Source organism: Suncus etruscus, chromosome 2 (genome assembly GCF_024139225.1).
Source record: "Suncus etruscus isolate mSunEtr1 chromosome 2, mSunEtr1.pri.cur, whole genome shotgun sequence".
Classification (NCBI taxonomy): Eukaryota; Metazoa; Chordata; class Mammalia; order Eulipotyphla; family Soricidae; genus Suncus; species Suncus etruscus.
Genome location: NC_064849.1, coordinates 138,011,178 through 138,029,554, shown reverse-complemented (window position 1 = coordinate 138,029,554; position 18,377 = coordinate 138,011,178). Strand labels below are relative to the sequence as shown.

The following is an 18,377-nucleotide window of genomic DNA, read 5'->3' as shown; positions in this document are numbered from 1 at the left end:
AAAAGTTTGATGGAAGTGTTTACAAATTTCATTGTGGGGGAGATAGGAGGAAGGGCATTGGTGGTGGGAATGTTGCACTGATGAAGGGGAGTGTTCTGTTTATGACTGAAAACTAACTATAATCATGCTTGTAATCATGGTGCTTAAAGATTTTATTTAAAAAATTCACTGTGCAGATATAAAATGCTAATACAGAAGTGGTTGTAAATTATATTACCTCAATAAAATAGGTTAAAAAAAACTCAAAGACATGGTAAAGGAGCAACAAATGGCCAACAGGCAGCAGAACTAGAGATTTCATCTACAAAACTGAATATATCTGGTGGCAGGGCGGAATAGGAGAGGTCTCTGAGACAGTAATGGAGGGAAGGCACTCTGGGTGGCAGGTGATGGGCTGAAAAGTTGTGTGTGAAAATCTTATTATGAACAGTACTGCAAATCACAGTACTGTAATAATAATGAGGGCTGGGAAACAATGCGTATGATTTATTTTTCTTTGAATTTAAATTGATCATCTTTTCAAACATCTCTACGTTGTTAGGGCATAAATAAATACATAAATTGTTACATTGCCTTAATATTATGGAACCTTTATGTATTTATTTTAATCTGAAGAAATAAAGAAGTTGAAATTTAGGAAAAAATGTCTTTCTTGGTTAACAAACTATATAAAAATTTCTATTTTTTAAATCAGAAGAGAAACAGGAAAACTGAGTAAAGTTGTATTCTTAGTGAACATGTGTATTCTCTTTTGGGGGTACTAGAGATAGCACATGTGTCAAGGGTACATGTGCAGAACCTTAGTTGAACCTGACACTGCAGAGACCCCTTCCACTGCTGGGTGTAGCCCTCAAGGTCCCTGTGGTGTTGGGCACCATAAGGCTTCCATATTGAACTGTGTTTGCTAGGAATTACTGAAGTTGCCCCCTTAGTTCCTTGAGCACTGTTATGGAAGGCCTTAAATAAATAAATAAATAAATAAATAAATAAATAAATAAATAAATAAATAAATAAATGACAACTGAAGAAAACGTGTACTTTTTTGGTTTCTATTTCTGAACTTTTTTGGTTTCTATTTCTGGGTAATACTGAGAATTGTTTGAGTTACTTTAAGCAGAATGCTAGGCCCACGTAGCTTCAGGCATTGAACATTGGGGCTACTGCATTGTAAAGAATGCACTGTAGCTCAGTGAGCCATCTCCCTGTCCCCAAAAATACTTTTTATTCTTTAATAACAGTAGAAAAAATTGGGGGGGGGAGTTTTTGGGTGCTCAGGAGTTACTCCTGGCTCCGTGCTCAGAAATCAATCCTGGTAGGCTTGGGGGACCACATGGGTTGCCGAGAATGGAACCGAGGTCTGTCAGGGTTGGCACGTGCAAGGCAAACACTCTACCGCTGTGCTATCCCTTCAGCCCTGAAGTAGAAAAAATTTTATATACATATAGGTAAAATGAAAGTAGCTCTATGACCTACCTATATTATACATGAATGTATATTTTTTATTATTATTAATAAGAAAATTGATATCAAAACATCTTGACTTTTAGATAGAAAAGGGACAAGGAATAAAACATTAATTACATTTGTAAGAAGTTATCATTTCTAAATTCCAAGGAAACCTGTCCTCAAAAGCAAAAGTTTAAACAAAAGGTTTAAAATAATTTGCTTCATTCCCTCATGGATTACCCTTAGGATATCCCGCTCTCTGCCCATTCCTTACTTGACAGTGAGGACCTGAGCATGAGCAAGTCTGGCCCACCATGACTACAGAGGAAAGAGGGGGCTGAGGGTGAAGGGAATGAGTCATTAATACTTTGGGAGGATTCTTGAAGTGAAAGAGACTAGAATCCTTTCTAGAAACTGAAGGTTGAATAATGTGTGTGTTTCGGGTTTGGGGGTGAGGGGTAGGAAGACTACAGAGATAAGCAATCACTAATTCTTGAAAGCCAGACTAAGAATGGAGGACAGTTTCAAGCAAGGAAGTAATTTCCTTTCAGAATTTACTTTCTACCATCTTGAAAATAGAAAATAAGTAATCTAGATGTCAAAAAATACTGATTTCATTTTACTTGGATATCATAAAGCACACAGATTGATATTTTAATTATTTGTAATAGGCAACATTTTAGCTCAGAGGAAAGCAAATGATATAAATAAATGATATCAAATATAGTTTTTTCAAAATGTGTTTTGTATAATGCAATAAAATATGCAGCATTTTTCTTTCATAGTATAGAGGACTAAACCCAAGAACTTATGAATGAGTCACAGGCCTGCCCCACAAATTATTTATTTTGTTTATTTTTATATTGTTTTGTTTTGGGGTCATATCATGTGCCTAGGACTAACCACTGACTCTGTGCTCAAATATTCTTGGCTGGGACCATATATACTGCAGGTATAAAATTCTCCTTACCTCTTTTACTATCTGTTTAGACCTCATTAATTTTTTGCAAGTGAGTATCTACTTTGTCCAGTACCATTCTTAACTCTTGCCCTTGTCGTGCTAGATAGTGCTCCAGGGATTCTGAAACGTTTTGGTTTGAACCCTGGCTCTCACATGAAAAGCGGAAGGCATCTCGCTGGTTACTCAGTACCATTTTCTAGAAACTTTTTTCTTCTGTGCTTTAACTTTAAGCAAAACATATTTGTGATACAGTGTAAACATTTTTTTTCTGGTCTCTATTAAGTATATTTCTGGATAACTGCAACATTTATGTATTAAAATATTTTGGCCTTTCCTTTGATAGGGCAGATAATAGCTTCAAATCTTTAATTGACATTAAATGAGCTTGATAAAATCTTTATGTATCATTAGAGGATTTGGGTCATTTTCATTTGCTGAAAAGACTATAATATCTAATAAGTCATTTAGAACATTTTAAAAATTTAAATCTTCTGGGGCTGGGCGGTGGCGCAAGAGGTAAGGTGCCTGCCTTGCCTGCGCTAGCCTTGGACGGACCGCGGTTCGATCCCCTGGCGTCCCATATGGTCCCCTAAGCCAGGAGCAACTTCTGAGCGCATAGCCAGGAGTAACCCCTGAGCGTTACCGGGTGTGGCCCAAAAACCAAAAAAAAAAAAAAAAAAAAAAAAAAAATTTTAAGGGGCCGGGAAGGTGGCGCTAGAGGTAAGGTGTCTGCCTTACAAGCGCTAGCCAAGGAACGGACCGTGGTTCCATCCCCCGGCGTCCCATATGGTCCCCCCAAGCCAGGGGCGATTTCTGAGCACATAGCCAGGAGTAACCCCTGAGCATCAAACGGGTGTGGCCCAAAAACAAACAAACAAAAAAAAAAACAAAAAAAAAAACAAAAAAACCCCAAAAATTTAAATCTTCTGAAGTTATTTAAGTTAGAATATCTTCTAATATAAAAGTATTTTCTAAAGGGCCTGAGTGAGAGCTACACAATGGGTAGGGCATTTGCCGTGCACATGGCTGGCCTGGGTTTTATCCCTGGCATCCCATAGGTCCCTGAGCATGCCAGGAGTGATTTCTGAGCACAGAGTGAGGAGAGTAAACTCTGAGCACTGGGTGTATCACCCAAAAAGTATTTTCTAAGAATTCTTTATTTATAATAGTGAGAGAATTGCTCATTTAACTTTTTGACAGGTAGAAATAAGATATTTATTGTTTATGTTTATGTTCTTTTATTTTTTGTCTAAAATGCCAAGTGGTCACTTATCCAGCAATAATGAATGCACTGACTACTTAAAGTAACTGAAGGAGTGAGGTCTCTTTATAAAATATATTTATTAGAAAGGGTGAAAAAGACCAGTGGAGCTATATCAAACTTAAGTCTTACCTTTAGTGATGATTTCTTATGTAGGAACTCAAAGTAAATAAGTTCCAAAGGACCATTAGCACCACATAAAAGTAAGAATGAGCATTGCTTACTTGACTTTTATTTATTTATTTGCATATGTAATTTATTGTACTTGTAAAAAGGGAAGTTCTTATAAAAAGCATCAAAACAGGAAAACAAGCAAATCACCATTTCTTCTGGTAGGTTATAATTCAGTTTAGTTTGAAGAATTAAATTTGAGAGATAGCAATTAATCTTGATGAAGAGTGATAAAAATTGATCATGTGAATGCAAAGCAGTTTGACTTAAAACATTAAAAACATATTTACTAAATGTTAAGAGTAAATTCACACTCCATTGGTTTTACTATTACTATATATGTTAGATTCCAGGCTGTCAATTATTGTTACAGTAAGTATTTATTTAACATGCCCCATGTCTTGAAATCTGAGACTTCAGCTTTCAAATAATGAAGCAAAATTAACTTGAGAATTAAAGTTTTTATGGTATATTTCTGATCACAAAAACATCAAATTTCTAAATTTTGACCTAGCTATTAAGCAACAGTTTGTATTCATTCATTCATTCATTCTCCAACACCCCTCTGCCTAATTTTAGCACAGGATCTGACATGGTGGGAATACATGTGAAACCAGTTTTGGACAAGATGTCTATGTGCAGTCACATGTGTACCCACACTCACTCAAATGGTGCCAATTTAAGCATACAGTGAACTTCAGCATTTTGGCTGTGATGGGGAGGAATTGCAGTAACTATATATGAAGAGAACATGCCAACTCTTCATTGACAGTAGCCTTAACCAATTTTTTCTTAACATTGTAATGAAATAACACTGAAATAAGACATTACACGAAGAGCTATTGTGCTTTTTGTCATAAAGACGATTTTTAATATAGACTTGTATTGAAGTTTTTGTCCATATTATGGATTATAAATTACTATCGCATGTTAAATAGAATCACACATTTAATATTTATATGTTTATTTATTTATTTTTGTCATACCTGGTAGTGCTCAGTAGCATCCCTTAGCTACCTCCTCAATGGCTACCCCCATGTTCAGGAATCATTCCTAGCAGTGCTTAGGGGTATCATAGGAAGTACCAGGAACCACACTTGAATCATGCAAGCAAATGCCTTAGCCTCTGTACCATCTCTTTGAGCAAATCAGTTTTTATATTTAGAAATTGAGAATAAGGGCCTGGAGAAATAGCACAGCGGTGTTTGCCTTGCAAGCAGCTGATCCAGAACCTAAGGTGGTTAGTTCGAATCCCGGTGTCCCATATGGTCCTCCGTGCCTACCAGGAGCTATTTCTGAGCAGACAGCCAGGAGTAACCCCTGAGCACCGCCGGGTGTGACCCAAAACCAAAAACCAAAAACCAAAAAACCAACAACAAAAAGAAATTGAAAATAAGGGGTGGGAAATTTGCCTTGCATGTAGCAGACCCAGGAGGGACCCAGTTTGATTCTTGGCATGCCATATGGTTCCCTAGCCTGCCAGGGGCTATTTCTGAGTGCAGAGCCTGGAGTAACCCCTGAGCAACACTGGGTGTGGCCCCCAAAACCAATAATAAATAACATAAAAAAAGAAATTGAGAATAAAAAATTAAGAAAAACGTTTGAGTCCAATTACTTAATGCCATGTGCCATTAATATTTTCATACTTTTGTTAATAAATATACATTATGGTTCTGTTGTTTTCTACTTTTGTTGTACCATTTTAAGGTACATCTTATCTATATAGTAGATGATATTAGAGATAATTTTGGGAACGAGTGATAGCATAGTGGTAGGGCATTTGCCTTGCATGCAGATGATCTGGGACGGAGTAGAGTTCGATCCATGGCATGCCATATGATCCCCTGAGCCTGCTGGAGCAATTTCTGATTGCAGAGCCAGGATTAACCCCTGAACAACATGTGGCATAAAAAACAACAAAAAAAGATAATTTTAATTTGACTTAAAGTAATCAAAGACTGTCCTTTGGAACCAGTTTTAATTCCAGTGTTTTAATGCCCTACATTATTAAAACTACTTTTATAACTATTTTTGATGGCAGTAATTCTACTTTGTGGGAAAAATAGTTATTATTTTGTGTATTTCTTGTCATCTGAAAAAACATGGAGTTAATATAATTTCTTAATAAAATATAGCATGCATAGTTTTTATATACACACATACATACGGACGGACTTTCTAGCTATGTTTGGGTCACTGGAGCCACTCTTATGTTTAGTGTATCAGGTTCAGGTTGGTGATACGGGGCTAGTCAGGTCCCCCAAAGTACTGGCTGTCACCAGAGCTATACCTTTGGCAGTTCTGGTGAGCCATGAGGTGCCTGGGATCAACCTTGGGTCTCACTCAGGCCTTACCCTTTGAACTATCTACCTGATCTTTATAATACTCCTCAGCTGACTTCACTCATTATCTTGTAGTCTGAGTAAGGTAGATGATGATATGTGTAGACAAAGAACCTAAAAGAAAAGCACAGGGCCATATATTTCTGAATTTTGGTCCATATCTGAACCCAGTTTTCTCATTGATTAGTTTCTAATGGGTATAAGTGTTTCTCTCTCTTCTCTCTCGGGTCTGGAACTATACCTGTCTTGCACCTGGGGACCCAGGTTTGGTCCCCAGCATCCCAGATGATCCCCTGAATACTGCCAGGAATAATTCCTGTGTTCGGAGCCAGAATTAACCCTGCATGTCACTGGATATGGCTCCAAAATCCTATCTCTCACCCCCCTCAAAAGTTCTAGAGATACTTCACAAAAATATAAATATACTTAATACTACTTGAACTGTATATTTAAAAATGATTGGTGGTTAATTTAAATTTTTCTTCAATAAGAAATTTTAGAAATGATCTTATTTTTCTTTAAAATATGAATTTTTGGTGAGGATAGTGGGATATAAATTATTTATTATTTTGGTTTATATCTATCCAAAATGAAACTACTGATATTTTACAACTTAGGAGGAAACTGGGTTTCTATTTAAATTTGGACTGAACTATTAAAATCATTTTCTTTCCCTACTTCAGATTGGAGTTTTTTTAAAATACTAGCAATGATGAAAAACTAAAAGAAAGAAAAATTATGGTAATAGGAAATAAATATTTAAGGTGCTTACTCTTTAGTAAGAATTACCTTTCAATAGAGAGAAAATTCATGTAAAATTGATTAATTTTAGAATTCTAAATATACTCTTGACTATGTAAAATTTCTTTAACTCTGGTAGTGGGATTGCTGTTGCAACATTATATGTCAAAAATTCAACTATGAATAATTTTGTAAATCATAATACCTAAATATTTAACAAAAATTAAAACAAAAATCTATAGTTACATTGTAGCTGGTTTTTCAGTAACGGTAGTAAAAAACACTTGTTTTAAAATAGTAAAATCTGTGTATATGATGAGTTCCTTTTTTTTTATGATATCTATTATTTGTGATGCCTTTTTGAGTAACCAGAATCGAAACATATCATCTCACCTAAAAAAAAAGCCACCAATCACTGGAAACAACTTCTGTGTTTCTATCATGTCTTTCTAGATTTACTTTTTGTATTTTTTGGGGGAATCACACCTGGCAGCACTCAGGGGTTACTCCTGACTCTAAGCTCAGAAATTGCTCCTGGCAGGCTTGGGGGACCATATGGGATGCTAGGATTTGAACCATAGTCCTTCTGCAATCAAGACAAATACCCGACCTCCATGCTATCTCTCAAGCACTACTTTTTGTATTTTTATGTACTAAACTTGTTATGCTTTATTTTTCTTAATAAAAAAGTGATTGATAGTATTGAATCATATCTTTAGAATTTAAATGAAAGATCGTCTCTTTTACCATTATTGTTGTCTATTTGTTTAAGAGTAAGTGTAGAGAGTCGTTAATAATATTCATTAGGGGCCGGAGAGATAGCATGGAGGTAAGGCGTTTGCCTTTCATGCAGGAAGTCATCGGTTCGAATCCCGGCGTACCATATGGTCCCCCGTGCCTGCCAGGAGCAATTTCTGAGCCTGGAGCCAGGAATAACCCTGAACACTGCCGGGTGTGACCCAAAAACCACACACACACACACACACACACACACACACACACAAATAATATTCATTAGTTCATCTTTGGACTGTATTTGGTCTTTTACTATCTAATTTATACTCATTCATTCTTTCATTATTTATGCCTACCTATTTCTATTCACTATTTATACAACTTCCTGCTCTACACAAAACTATTAAGTCTTTTTTGGTTATTTCTCTCTATCTTTATTTGATCTCTGTTTTTCACTGTTACCTTGAAGACTGTACAAATTTATATTGCCTTCTTGAGAACCCCTGTCTACAAAATAGTTTTAACTTTTGAAAGAGAACTTTAAGATAGGCTAGTTCCATCGGACTGTTTAAGGGCAGATATAATATAAATGTGTTAATTTATAAAATGTAATTTTTAGCAATTTGTATTAAGAAATCTAGGAGTGTAGATTTTTTTACTCTTTTAAAATCATCGACTTTTTTTATATTTATAAGCAACTAAACTATAAACTGTATTTTCCATTAAGCACCAAATTTAGAGAAAGAGAGATAGATAGAATCTAGGCCAATCCTAATTTCATGCCTGGACTTGCATGATCCCTTGAGCACAGTACGGTATGGCCCAGACCCCCCCACACACACACCACCATCAAAAGCACCAAATTTATTATTTTTTTTTCAGTTGGCTTTAGCATTGTATAAAATCCTAAATACAATAGGTATTGAGTGAGTGTGTTGAGTTTCTTTGATATGACATCTGCCAGTCGGCAAATTGGCCTGGCTATTTTCAAAAATTAATTATGCTTGAGTCTTTAATATTTCAATATGATTTGGACATCAGTCAAGCAACCAGAATTTATTATAAAAGATAAAAATGATGTAGCTTTGTTTTGCAATCTAGTTGATCCCCTTCCCATATTCACCACCTTTCTCTTATTCTACTAGTGTACATGGTACACATGTCAGGCATCATCTACATCTTAACAAAGCAGAGGTTGATACTGAAAAACTAGGACCAAAATGTTTAGATTTTAGGCTGCTGTTCTAGATCGATGTTTCATATTCTTTTTTAAAAAAGAACTGAAGAGATATAATAAGAAATGATTTCATTGTATTGTTGCTGCATTATTTATGTTTTTGCATACTGGAATACAAGAGGTGTTTTTTTAAGTGCCACCTACTCTTTTTAACAAAATTCTGAAAATTGTTATATTCTATAATGTTGCTGCTTTGATTTTGGTTTGTAAGCTTTAAGTCAACTTTGTCAATGTTTATAACACAAAACAATGAAAAGAGTTTACTTTATAAAATCCTTGTGTACTTATATTTTTATCTTTTTATGTTACTCCCTATTTAGAGTGAAATTCAAACTCCTTATTCCTTAGTTCTTGCTGTTGATCTGGATCCTTATCTAATTCTCTAGACTCATCCCTTGATATTTTCCTTCACTCATAGTCTCCACTGATTTCCTATAGATCTTGATATAATAGTTAAAAACTATATATATATATATATATATTTCAGGACTTTGTACATGTTTTCCCTCTATTAGAAGTCCTCTTCCAGTTATTTTCCATGACTGACTTTTTTTTTTAATCTAATTCATTTCTAAAAATTTTTTGTGCCACACCAATGATGCTCAGGGATTACTCCTGGCTATGTGCTCAGAAATTGCTACTGGCTTGGGGGACCATATGGGATGCCGGGGATGGAACCGCGGTTCATCCTAGGCGAGCGCTTGCAAGGCAGATGTCTTACCTCTAGCGCCATTGCCCTTGTCCCAAATCTAATATATTTCTGAGACCCTCTCTGACTCCCTATCTAAAGTAGATTCTCTATGACAGAAGGGATGGCCCAAATCTGAGTGCATATTTTATGGCCTGTAGTGGCTTCCCAGTTGTTTGTTTTGGGGCCACATCCAGCAGATGCTTAGGGGCTAAAAGTTCTTTTATTTATTCATGGCACTTAGATGGTTTTCCTAGTTTGACTACTTGTGCTAATGATACAGAGAATATGGATGGGGCTACAGATATTACGTTGAGCATTTGCTTTCATTTCCTTTGAATTTATGGATGATATGGTGTGGTCTGTTTTTAATTTTTCAAGGAACCACTAAACTAGTTTCCTAATGGCTGCTCCAATATACATTCCCATGAACAGAATATAGGGTTATCTTTTCTCTCCATCCTTGCTAAAACATTTACCTTTTTTGGCAAAAGAAATTCTATTAGTGGTTTGGAGTTACATTTCCCTAGTAGTCAATATTTGAACTCTATTTCATGTGCCTTTTGGCCATTTATTCTGTCCATTAAGTTATATGGGGAGGAGGGCACATCTAATGGTGCTACAGGTTTGCTCCTTGTAGGTAATGCTGGAATTGATGAGGAGTGTACTTCATAGTACTAGGAATCAAAACAGGACTTCCACATGCAAAGCATATATTCTAGTTTTTGAGCCATCTTCCCGAACCCCAGCCCATTTTAAGTTGAATTGTTTCTATTGAGCATATATGTTGTTTTGTATATTATTAACCCCTTATCATATATGACTTATAAATATTGTCTCCAGTATAGGAGATCACCTTTTCATTTTGTTGATTGTTTCTTTTGGTAAGAAGAAATTTCTAGTCTGATGGAATCCCACTTCTTTCTCCATGCTCAGAAATTGCTCCTGGCAGGCACAGGGGACCATATGGGATGCTGGGATTTGAACCGATGACCTCTTGCATGAAAGGCAAACGCTTTACCTCCATGCTATCTCTCCAGCCCCTTTATTTTTATTTTTAAGCCACTTTGGTACCCAGGGTTTACTCCTCGCTCTGTGTTTAGGGATGATTTTTGGCGGGAGTGTTTGAGAGACCATTTGCAGTGCTAGGAATTGAACTGAGGTCAGTCATAAGCAAAGCAAGTACCTAACCCCACCCTTGGACTATCTCTCTAGCCTTTACTCGCTAACTTTTGCTTTTCTAAGGCTTTGTATTAAATTTTGGGAAAAAATATATTGCTGTCAGTACTGATGTTAGAAGCCACATATTTTTTCTATGATAGTGTGCTTTTAAGTCTTACATACCAAATCTTCATTTTGAATTGAAATCTATATGTGGTATAAGATGGGGTCTAGTTTATTTTTTTGTCCTGTGTCTCCAGTTTTCCCAGTATTATTTATTGAGACTATCCTTTTTTCATAATATAATTTGGCCTCTTCATAAATTCATAAAGTAAACTATATGAATTTATTTCTGTGATGTGTTTTTAATAATTATACTGATCTGGGGGCCGGAGAGATAGCATGGAAGTAGGGCTTTTGTCTTTCATGCAGAAGGTCATTGGTTCAAATCCTGGCATCCCATAAGGTCTCCCGTGCCTGCCAGGAGTGATTTCTGAGCGTGGAGCCAGGAGTAACAACTGAGCACTACCGGGTGTGGACCCTCCCCCCCAATAATTATACTGATCTGGCCTCTGATTTTATGCCAACACCAAACAGTTTTGGTCACTATAGTTTGGTAATAGAGCTTGAAATTAAAAAGCATGAAATGTAACCAATTTTTTTCTTAAGAAAAAACCTGCTTTAGGGGCAGGTTTAAAAAAAAAGACTATTGCTTTGACTATCAAATCTTTATGGTTTTATGAAAATTTTAGTGGTTTTAAAAAGTTCTATGAAAAATGTTATTGAAATTTTGATAAGGATGCATTGATACTGTAAGTTGGTTTTTAAGCATGTTATGGGCATTTTAACAATATTATTTTACCCAATCTATGAATTTGGAATATCTTTCTATTTATTTATCTTCAGTTCTGTTCAACAATATCTTTTAGTTTTCAGAGTACCTATCTGTCACCTCCATGGTCAAGTTTACTCTGATGTACTTAGACTATTTGATGATATTATAATTGGGATTTTAAAATTCTTTGTAATTGTGTATGAATAATTTTTATATATTAGTTGTATATCTTTTAGCTTTACTGAATTGATGTTTACTGAATCAGTAAATGTTGAATGGATTATCAAGAGGTATTAAATTTACCATTATCTGAGAAAAATTGCTATGTCCATATATTTGATGAGTGTCACTATAAAAATGATTTTGCTTGAGGACATAAAAGTTGGCATGGTTAGATGCTTTTGAGACTAGTTGAAGGATAGTACAATGGGTAAGGTGTTTGCCTGGCTTGTGGCTAACCAAAATTTAATCCCCAGCATCCCAGTTGGTCCCCTGGCTACTACCAGGACTGATTTCTAGACACTACCAGGAGGAATCCGTGAGCAGTGCTGGATGTGACCCCCAAACCAAATCCCAAACCAAAACAAGAACAAAAAAATTGGTGCAGTTGGAGCCATGATTTAAAGAATGCTTTACCAGTTTCTTTACATGCAATTTTTTTGGGTCACACCTAGTGGTGCACAGGGGTTACTTCTGGGCTCTGCACTTAGACCATTCGAGGAGACAATCTGAGATGCTGGGGATTGGACTCAGATCATTCACATGCAAAGCAGATACCCTACTCATTGTACTATTGTCCTGTTTTTTTTTTTTTTAACATGTAATTTCTTTAATACCCATAACAACTTTGTGAAGTTAATTGACACATAAAGCTTCTTAGTGACAGAACTGAAATTTGAACCAAGGTTTATGTGTAACTAAAGTCACTATCACTCTATTTTGCTACTCTCTAAATTAGTTTCACTCTACTTTTCTGTTTCCTAAATTAATGCTTAAGTTGTCTGGAAAAATCGCTTCTGATGAACACTTTTATTTCCCAATGATGTTGGATAAATGAGGTGTTACTGTAATAGGTGCTAATTGAATGGTGTAGAGAGTAAGCGAAAAGAAATTAAAGAAAGAAAAGGTGTGTGCTGAAGTCATCAGGAAAGCTTCTTTAAGTAGCTATGGGACATGAGTTTAAAAGTGTTCTGAACACTGTACCTTCTAGGACATATAGGATACAAGTAAATATAAAAGAGAGGAGTCTAGGGCCCAAAGAGATAGCACAGCGGTGTTTGCCTTGCAAGCAGCTGATCCCGGACCAAAGGTGGTTGGTTCGAATCCCGGTGTCCCATATGGTCCCTCGTGCCTGCCAGGAGCTATTTCTGAGCTGATAGCCAGGAATAACCCCTGAGCACCGCCGGGTGTGGCCCAAAAACAAAAAAAAAAAAAAAAAGAGAGAGTAGTCTAGGAGATAATATGAAAAATTTGATGAGGATGATTGGGGAGGGTATAGAGGCATATAATCTAGAGAATTGCTTTATTTTGTCTTTGCTCTGTGGTTTTTAAGAGTAGTCTCATTATGGGACAAAGTAATATTTTATAAAGTCCATTACAGTAATAGTATTCACATTTTTAATTAGAATTGTGCAGCAGTAGTAGAATAGGGAATAAGAACAGTAGTTCTTACCTTGGGCTTGAATTATATTTCTTTTACAAGCTGATTTGTGAAATTTAGAATGTAGTAACTTCACATACTGTCCTCTACTCATTCTCCCTGTGAAATGGAAGTTGAATGATTGACCTTCCACCCAATCTTGGTGAACCAGATTCACTGGGTTTAATATGGCTGAGGTGGAGCAGGAATATCTCCTCCTCCCAGGTCAAATTTAAATACCTCTTCTGTAATCCCAAAACCCTTAATATTTGCTTATGTTTTCTTCCCTGATGTTAAGTGAAACATGTTTAATTAACTTGTATTTCTTATTTATATTTTATTTTATATTTATTTCTATATTTAATTAACTTTTATTTTTCTGTTTCCTATATCAATGCTTGAGTAGTCTGGAAATTTTGCTTAGATAATAGGTAATACCACGTTTGGCAAGTAAAAAGCTCTTCTCTTGCTTTATTTAATTTAAAATTGTTCATATTTATCTTCAATTATGATTTTTCTTAATTATATAGGTATTTGATATTTTGGGAAATGTTTAAGTTTAAATATATGTATAATGTATAATGTTTTATATATGTATTTATATTTTGCATAAACAGTATTCTGCAATACATCTTTTTTATTCAACACTTTTATGATAGAAGTTTTCAAGCGGATACAAATGAGGTGATAATTTTGTAGCAAAACCCTATGATGAGAATTGATGCTTTGTTACTAGGAGCAGTTACTAACCCATTACAAACCTTGCTAAATAAATATTTCTAACACCTCAGTCTTTGGAGTTAGAATCCCTACAGTCTTCCCTCAACAAATTATATCATTTCATAGCAAGTCTAACTTTTCTTTTATTGTTATACAAGAATGATTATTTTTTTTTGGGTCACACCCGGCAGTGCTCAGGGGTTATTCTGGCTCCAGGCTCAGAAATTGCTCCTGGCAGGCACTGGGGACCATATGGGACCCCGGGATTCAAACCGATGACCTCCTGCATGAAAGGCAAATGCCTTACCTCCATGCTATCTCTCCGGGCCCACAAGAAGATTTTTATTGAAACTTATTTAGAAAGATGTGAGGAAAGGGAGGAAATTGTATTCAAGAGAATACATGTTTTTCCAAGGAGGAAATAAGCAAACAAAGAAACAGAGAACCAGGAGAACAAGGGCTTAAAGAACAAGCCTAAAACATTTTTTTCTTTATTTCAATGCTCATTGCTTAAATATAGGGGCTATCTGTTTGAACCTGTGAATATATAAACTTGTAACTGCTTCAGGTTTTTTATAATTTGTGTGCCACATCTTATACCTCAGGTTTGATAATAGTCATCTGGATTGCCTGTATCTATCTGCCTATGACTGCAAACATCACTTAGATTTTCCTGATCATACACAAACTCTTAAGGACTTTTGAAGGAACTCTTAACTTCCAGAGTAAGAACTCTGGTTCATAGATTATAAACACACATAATTTCACCATGTGCTGTAAACTTGCTTTCCAGAATGCTAATATCACATTATACTCTTTCTAGTTATAAATAAGAGGATTAGTATTTTTCTCTCCAATATTATCATTTATCGGTCTTCTCTTACATTATTCTTGAGGTGGTCTGATGTTCATAAAACAATATATCATTACTTAAATGATTACTTCTCTATTTCAGAGCTTTTAAACAAAATATGTCCTGTTAGGCTTGCAGTTTTGTCTTTAGTTAATATTCAATTATCTTCTAATGTTTATTTTATTTACTCAAAAATTGAAAGACCATCTCATGCATTAGAAACAAGTTGATGTTTTGTTGTTGTTTTTGTTTTGGGCTACACCCATTGACACTCAGGGGTTGCTCCTGGCTATGCGCTCAGAAGTCGCTTCTGGCTTGGGGGGTACTATATGGGATGCTGGGGGATCGAACTGCAGTCTGTCCTAGGCTAGCGCTTTCAAGGAAGATGCCTTACCTCTAGCACCATCGCTCCAGCCCCAGGAACAAGTTAATGTTAAACAGATGAATATAGTTTCTAATTCTAAGGGTATCATTGTATAGTAGAGATACAAATAAAGAAACTACTACTGACTAACAATTTTTCATTTTTCTAATTATTTGTGAGGTTGGCTATCATTGTGTGTGCCTATTTATTATATTGAGCTTCCAATTTAAGCATAACTATTACTACTTACTATAGTAAGATAGCTATTGCTACAGCCCAACTGAATCTGTTATTTCCTTTGTCAGCTGACTCACTTTATTTAGGTCTTGCCTAATATCATACCCCCTCTTTTTCCTTGGTCATCCTATCTAAAAGAGTATAATCATCACATTCTTTGCTCTGCTTTTTTGATAGTATATGCCACAACAAACATGTATTAATTTATTATTTATTTCTTTTGCTCAGATATTTTATTTAAGGATCCGTTTTGTATATATCTGTCTCTAGCATTTAAATGTATATACTTAATATGATAATATTGACAGTCAAATAATCAATATTGATCATTGATAATATATAATCTATATTTAACATAGACTACATTATCATATATTAGTAATGTAACAATATGATAATATAATGTATTATATATAATAGAGTATATAGCTGTAATATGATAATTGATAATAATTTCTAATATAAGTAATAATATCAACAATTATATGGAAATAAGTATTTTCTTAGTGAATTAGTGTGAATTGACTGTTAGAGTAGTTTGTTAATTTTCCTATCTCAATAAGAGTTGATGAATATTTAGACATGAAGACTCCTTGATTTTAGGCATTGTCATATAATTTGTTACTTTTGTCTTTGGAGTCTTTCTGTGATAAGATATCCTTAGTGCTCAAATGATTAAATTGTTTCATTCTAACACATATGTCTACACATTTTATTTTGTGTTATTCTGGTCTAAAAACATCCTTTTCATTCTCTCATTACAAATCTTCCTATATTTACTTCCATTTGCTTTATAATTTTATATTTATATTTGGGTTTTGAACTTCTCAGGAATTTACCTCTCTCTAGATATGATGAGGTATGGAGTTTGATATATTTTTCCTCCTGTAGAACAGAAGCACTGTTTATTTTTCTTGCTGGTTTCTAGCCCAATCTTACCACATACAATTTTTAAAATTTTTTCATTGACCTGGTGTCTATTTTAATTTTTATTAATTTTTTCTCATGTCTGTATCATTACATATAGACACATATATTTCTATATATTGTTATCTATATATCGGACCTAAACTTATTTAGGTACTAAAGTCTAATGAGAAATGTACTCCCTATTTTTAAAAATGGACTTAGCATTCACCCTAGCAACAAATACAATCAAGTAGCTTATCTAAAAAACGTAAAGTAATGTAAAAACTGTATAAATAAATATAAAAAACTGTATAAATTACTATAATAAAACTGATCTCTTACTATATGAATGTGAGTAAAGTAATATTAATATCAGTATATGAGTTATTAGTAATATGAATTAATATTATAAAGGTACCAATTTTTCCTAATCTATATATTTAGTGCAACTAATAACAGTTGAGCAAGATTTTTGTAAAACTCAACAATTATTCAAAATTAGTTTTGATGATTTTTTCAAATATCTATCAATTATTTTAAATAAATATATACTTTCATTACCTTTTAGTCTGTTTTAATGACTGGTTTTTGCATTTGCATAGATAGGCAGTTGATCTGAGACAGCAGAGAAGAGGGAGAGAGTAACAGTGATAAGAGTTTTGTTTAGTGATGATAGCAGTTGTGTTAGAAGCAAGTAGTACTATCTTCAGAGGAGCATAGAGAAGATAGAAGAAATAAAAGTGTGGGATTGTTGGATAAATACTCTTTCAACTTGAGAAAAATGAATGTAGTAAGAACAGAAGATAAACAGCTACTTATAAAATTCCTCATATAGTGCCTTCTCTAAGTCATTCTAAAGACATGTACCGTGATGATGGTTGTAGTCTGTATAAAACTGTATAGAATAATTCACAGTTTATGATATGACATCTGAGGTATATATGCATGAAATGTTGCTCAGTTATTGTCATTTATAAGTATTGATGGCCCAAGTAGACAGGAAGATTTGTAAATATATTCCTGATATTATATTTAAGGTGTCTGGAAAATGCGTTTTAGACAGTTTAATTGAAAACTGGGAATTATGCCTATACTTGGGTTAATGCTTTATTTGAGAAAGAAAAACTTCTTGCTAACTCTGAATAACTTCTGGCATCCACTGTTATACATACCCTCAGTTTACAGAGTCTGTATCTCATGTAAACTCTAAACTGCTCTGTCTATACCTTGCATACCAATAATTGGGTATAATCATGATCTGAGCATAAAGTCCTCTGACTTTGAAAGGACTACAATTAGAAGATGTCATTATATACTGCTATATTTTTTTTTGGTTTTTTTTTTTTTTTTGGTCACATCCTGTGACCCTCAGGAGTTACTCCTGGCTATGCGCTCAGAAATCACTCTTGGCTTGGGGGACCATATGAAATGCCAGGGGATTGAACCGTGATCCATCCTAGGTTATCTGCATGCAAGGCAAATGTTCTACCACTGCGCCACTGCTCCAGCTCCATATACTGCAATTTTTGATAATTATTTTCTATGTTTATACCTAACTGATCATTATGAAATTTTCTCTTCCAGAAAACCAAAATATTTCTCAAGACAGATCACTATGTATATATGATAATATGCAACAATTTGAGAAATTCTATAATCTTAAACAAGGTTTTAACTCATTTGTAGCCAGTATAGAAACTTTCTGTTATTCAGGATAACCCCTTTTCTTTAAGTGACTGAACACTGAAAGATAAGTTTGTTTATTTTATTAAATTAGAAAAATTTAAAAATTCCCTATTTTTATACTATGTTTTATACACATAATTAAAAATGAATACACATAGTGTTATTAGAAAGATACTAAAAGAATGTCATGAATTTTTACAAAAAATTTGACCCTTGCTAGAAAACTCGGGAAAGTGATCATTCGACCTGAACATTTAAAAATATGTGAAATGCAGTTATCTTGATATTATAATGATGCATGTACACTGGAATACAGGTGTTCACAGTCCATTCTGTTATAGTGGGCTTTTATGTATATTTACAGTGTTGAAACCTACTTTGTAGATTTATC

The 18,377-nt window shown here is 34.6% G+C and overlaps 1 protein-coding gene across 6 annotated transcripts in view; it reads left to right on the top strand.

The window, feature by feature from the left end:
- SSBP2 (single stranded DNA binding protein 2) overlaps positions 1-18,377 on the top strand; it is a 282,705-nt gene that overhangs the window by 16,474 nt on the left and 247,854 nt on the right. The gene's annotated exons all lie outside the window — the stretch shown is intronic.